Here is a 5,834-nt window from a genome sequence, read left to right as displayed (position 1 = left end):
ACAGTTGGACAAATTTTCAATGGGACTGTGTAATTGAATGTGTGTGTGTGGGAGTGTTTGTGAAACAGTATTTTCCCATCATGGGACTTTTTCTGCTGTTTTTGCTAGTTATGGCATAAAACCAGAGCATGTTCTCTTTGATTATTTTTGCAGAGTGTGCGCGAATGCCCTGTAAATGTAAATATGTGGGTCCGTCTTTGCATAGAGTTATGTGTTTTGTTTTTTTCCACATATTATGATGGTTGAAGGTGGTTTATTTCTGAGCTGGAGGCAACAAGTTAGCCTCAATGAACACTATGGGAAAGTTTCATCTCTAGGGATGGGTTTTATTTAGATTTTTCTTTTTATGGATGAGTTGAAGAAACCAAATTATATGTATTCATTAAGGACAAGACACTGTCCAACATTTTCTCTTGAAAGTAAAATATAAGTCTTCGTTATCTTCCCATAGATTAACAGAATGTTTTTTGAGGACAACTGGACACATCAGAAATTCTGAAACCATTTTTACCCACCGCTTTTGAGCCATTTTAAAACATTATATTTTAATATGCAACTAACAATGCAGACCGATACTTTTCTTTAAGGAACTGAATATTTGTGGAAAAGCCCAGTGAAAATAGTTGTGGACAAATTAACAGTTGATAGATTGTGTTATTCAGGCATCCCACTCATGTAGATTGTCTTTCTTATGTGTATATTTGTTGAAAAGTTCTTATCCGAAATCTGTGGAAAAGCTCAGATCAATTGATGTTGCAAAATGTTGCAACGCGCCCTACCTCGCAATGTGAAAGGAAGTGAAAAAAATTACTGAAATTGCACCTTGGGTCATGTCACACCCCTTCACAAAATGTTATGTGAATCAGTTTAGTAGTTTTATGTGATAGTGCTAACAAACAAATGTATGTGGCTCGGAGAGATGGAGCGCTCAGTCTTTCCTTCCCCTGGTGGTCAAACAACCCACTTAATGCCACTTTAATGTAAGATTTGCCAATTCCTAAACCGGGTAATCCGACCCACATACAGGTCACCGGAGGATACATGTTATTTTCCCTGCGGCTCTTCAGCAGTTATTTTTCCAGTCCTGCATGGTGACACAGACTTCCACAGATCAGGTCACGACACCACAGTCCATCAAGCCACCACTGCGTGAGCATGAGTGTGTTAGGGGGAGTGTGTGTCTGTCCGCACCAGAGAACTGGACTCAGTACTGTAACTACACATTCCTCTTGATGCCATATAACATCTACCATTTGATACAAAGGAGACAGTGTGTGAAATGACTTCACTGTATTTTTATGATATATTGAAAAGGTGTGTTTCATGGCTCTTATCACAGATCTCATCGCTCACAGTTGTACAGAAACACTTCACACATCGTGTTTGCAAAGCTTTTCTTTTCTCCACCTCTGGGCACTGCACATCCCTTCGAGGCTCCTTCAACTGCTGCATCATTGACTATGATTGTAACAGCCGTTCACAGTTTCTACTGTTGCTCATTTGTCCTCCAGTCCCCATCAGTGAATGTACAAATTGTAAAAATGTGGGCATTATGAAAAAACACAAATTAATATAATATGTATATGTATACAGTACAGATATATGAAATGTAAATTCTGCTTTAATGAAGTGATGGTTTCATGATGATTTTTTTTTCTTTGTACAAAATGTTTTGTGTTGTTTTTATTTATTTTTCTAAATAAAGAAAGGTTTTGCTTCGACCTCTGACTGCAACTAAAGATCATTTCAGGGAATTGAACCACCCTCCTTCTCACTCTCAATCGTAAAATTATTAGTCTTTAAAAAAAAGTTATCAGATAATATAAAACACAGTTCCAGTCAGACAGTTTATTATTATGTCCCTCCAACAAACCAAAACCGGAATGCATTAAGTGTAAAATCACTGACGCCTGAGATACAATGCTTCTTCATTAAAAGCTGGTAACAATTGATTGTTTAAGATGACGTCATTAGCAACGGCCATGCCACAACAGTATGTAAAGATCTCAGTGGAAATTGGTTGATTGCATATCAGGCATCATTCCAGTAGGCTGAATGAATGAAGGGATGAGAAAAGGTGGGTGGAGAAATCTGAGAGAAAGAAAGAGTGTGATTGGTCGAGCCAGTGCATGTGATTGAGGTGTGGCCAAGTTAACTCCTTAGTTTACTTTTTAAGCACATTTTTGGGTTGTTGGATTTCTATCAATCAACTACTCTATTAACCATTTCCTCTTCACATTGAAGTGCCCTACATGTCAGCCATTACGCCATCCACATTGTTATTCTAGTCTTCTTCAGTCTTCATCTATTAAAAACAGTATTTAACCTTTTCTTGGCAAATAAAAAACAAAACGTTGTCTTGCTCCTCTCACACATAAAGTGTAGTCACAGGCAGACCTTGATTCATGAGCGCTGCGGCATCATAATGATGGCGATCGCTGCTCCTAATGCAACATCTGTTCATCAGTGTCAGCTGACCGGTCCTTTCATAAATCACTGGCTGAGTTTCCTGAATGGATAAGATCCCTCCAGACTCGGGCAGCACAGCAGATAACAGCTGCAACGTCCTGATGTCAGATACATGTCATCTGTCACATGTTGTATGTGATGGGCAATAACCCTACATGCTCTCTGGCTTTGGAAAGCCCTCCCTGTGGAACAGTGGCGCCCCGCCCAGGTGAGAAGTGGAACTCAATCTGAGAGAGTAAAATGGGTGGTAGAATAATCTGCATTTTCTCTCACTCTCAGATTCAAGGTTCGTATTATTCCCCAAAGTAGATTGTGTTCACATTTGTTCACAGTGCAAGTATAGTCATTTGACAAAACATAAACCCTTAAAAATATTAATTCTGAAAGAAAATGCCCCCTTAGCCTCATGTTATATTTACATTAATATGATTTTATTGTTGTTAGGGCCCGAGCATTGACAGGCACAGACAGACGTGCCTGCCCTATTGAACTTGTAAGGATTATTATTATTATTCAGGCAAATTAATTGGCTTTTTGAGGGCTTTAACATGCTTAAATTACCAAAATTTGCAGGAAATTAGAAAGTGGTGAAAATTTATGTATTCTGGAAGAATTTTCAGTGGGTGTCGCAAAATGGCTCAACGGTGCCCCCCGGACATACAAAAAGCTTTGACATGTGTTCCTGTTTTTCCCCCAAAATAAATATTGAATTTCTTTGTGGTCAGGCAGAATTTTATTGTGGTGACAACGTGCTTCTGCGCAGTTTGTCCGATGTCTCTGAGACCTGGATGAGGTAATATTACATTATTGAGGCTGCTGGCTCTTTGGCCATCCTTCACTGTGTGTGTGTGTGTGTGTGTGTGTGTGTGTGTGTGTGTGTGTGTGTGTGTGTGTGTGTGTGTGTGTGTGTGTGTGTGTGTGTGTGTGTGTGTGTGTGTGTGTGTGTGTGTGTGTGTGTGTGTGCGTGTGTGTGTGTGTGGGTGTGTGTGTGTGTGTGTGAGAGGGAGACATCTCCAGTGTGTAATTATGCTTGTAATCCTTTACACCATTTTCAGAAGGTATTGTTCTCGGACTTTGTGTGCTCACGTGCGCGTGTGTGCTTTTCTTGGTGTGTGTCTTTGATGAGAGAAAGGACTGTGATTGTAATTATACTGTTTTACAGCTCAAGTAAAAACAAGAAAAATACGTTCATGGGCCTGTGACGCACGGCACAAAGTAATATCATCAGTCCACTTGTCCTAAGCACAAGTACATTCTCTAGCACTATTGAGGACATATTGTAAATCAGCTGCTGCTTTGGGTGCTAAGAAGCTTGACTGTTATATGAAAAGCCACATCATCAGGCTGTTGTTGATTTTGTGGGTACACATAATTTGATCTCACAATAAAAGTGTGCAAAAAAACTCAAGACTTTATTATTTACACCACAATTACAATCACTGAACCTCTTGTTGAAACTGTTCCAGCAGACCAATACTCAGACATTTCCCTTGATAACAAGCTTTTACAGTTGCTTTGTTTTTATTTGGTCAATTTGCTCCCTCCATCCAATGTCAACAACATAACTTTTGGTTCAATATTGGTCAAATGGACAAAAACCATTACCAATAGAACAACACTTGAAATATCACTATGTCATATTTGCCAGATATCACCAGGCAGCTTGAAGCCAAAGTAGCTACTGGTTACTTCAAGATCTATATGGAGGTTGCTTGTTCTCCCTGTGTTTGTGTGGGTTCTCTCCAGGTAGTTGGAGGCTCTAATTTGAATGGGGGAGTGAATGGTTGTTTGTCTCTGTATGTCTGCCCTGGCAACCTGTCCGGAGTGTAGCACGAGTCTCTGCAAAGGCTCCACCCCCAACGACCTTTAAAGGCTAAGCGGTATGATAATGGATGGATGGTTAGTCACGCTCAGATGATTCTATGATCACAGTTTGACCTCTTTCCTTCAGACTGCTGTTACAACAACAAACCAGACTCTCCTTTATTCTAAGATCCGGCGAAAAATACTGGCTGATTCAGACATTGGGGGTGTTGTAATGATTAAGGCTGTGACACTTCCTTTTAGAAGGGTTGCATCACTAACTACATGCTGGGTTTGTGTGTGTGCAGGGGGTTGACATGGCTGAGCGCTGTATTGAAGTGTTGTTTGTGTGCCACCGGGGGTATGCTGCCAAAGATGCTGCTAAAGTGATCACACTATTTATTCCAAACACAAGAAATAGGTCAAAACTATTCCCACCAATCTTCGTCTCTTACTCGTGACAAGAAAACAAATCCACTTCAAAAACAGAAGCTAAAATTAGAACAGTGCCATCAATATGGAGCCGTATGTATTAATAAGCACTGTCTATAGTGATTGATTGATTGGTAGATGGCTCAAACATGATCTCTTGTGTCTTTGTCACATTTAAAATCTGGTGCTGTAGAAACGTCCCGGTTTCAAAACCAGCTATTAAACAAATGTCAGAATTTGCTGTTTGTGTTTATTTAACTTGATCGGCTGTGGTTGTCTGCTAATGGAATTGCTATGAATCACAAACACACACACACACACACACACACGCACACACGCAGGGGTGTTTCTCTGGAATCAGAGCCGGGTAATTTGTTGTTTCCTTTCTCGAGCCAAGTGAAGGACTGCAAGACAGAAAAGTGGATGACATCAGCTCGGATAATAGGGTGTTAGAAAACACACTGAAAGAGAGAGAGAGAGAGAGAGAGAGAGAGAGAGAGAGAGAGAGAGGGAGAGAGAGGGAGAGAGAGGGAGAATGTGTTGCAGTAAGAGGGGTCTATATTGGCGATGTGAATTGGCAGTGAAGCATTCTGGGGCTTCGTGTTACAGGCCTTATAAGGCCCAGGGCCTCTGTGCCTCTGCTCGCTCCGGCTATTCTTAGTCTGTCTGTCCCTCACCCTCAGCAACCCTGCAGGCAAGAGACTCTTCTCCATCTTAAGTCCAAGTTTTATATCCCTTTTTGAGAGTTTGCACTTTTCCAGAGTTGAGGTTTGTAGAGAAAGTTGTTGTTTAGAGGAGAAGGAGCTTCAGGCGTTTTTTGGGGCCATGTCTGAGCTTGGTTCTGCTGTGCATGTGTGTCGGTCTACACATATGTGTCCCTGTGTTTATGTGTGTTTGTGTGTGTGTCACAGAGGTTCCACAGCACCTGACCAACCCACCCACCAACCACCTCAGGGTGTTTGTCCTGAGAGCTAGGAGCAGACAGGGAGAGACGGTCTTCAATCCAGGACGGACGGAGGAGTTGCCGACTGGGTCAAAAGGATAGCAGGGCAGGACGTAGAGCAAGGGCACAGCAAGCAGGAGGAGAAACCACACGGCCACCGGGAGTCGTTGTCAGGGGGAGTTTAGAC

The sequence above is a fragment of the Limanda limanda genome, chromosome 21 (assembly GCF_963576545.1).
Source record: "Limanda limanda chromosome 21, fLimLim1.1, whole genome shotgun sequence".
In the NCBI taxonomy this organism is placed as follows: Eukaryota; Metazoa; Chordata; class Actinopteri; order Pleuronectiformes; family Pleuronectidae; genus Limanda; species Limanda limanda.
Note: the sequence above shows the minus strand (reverse complement) of the source record.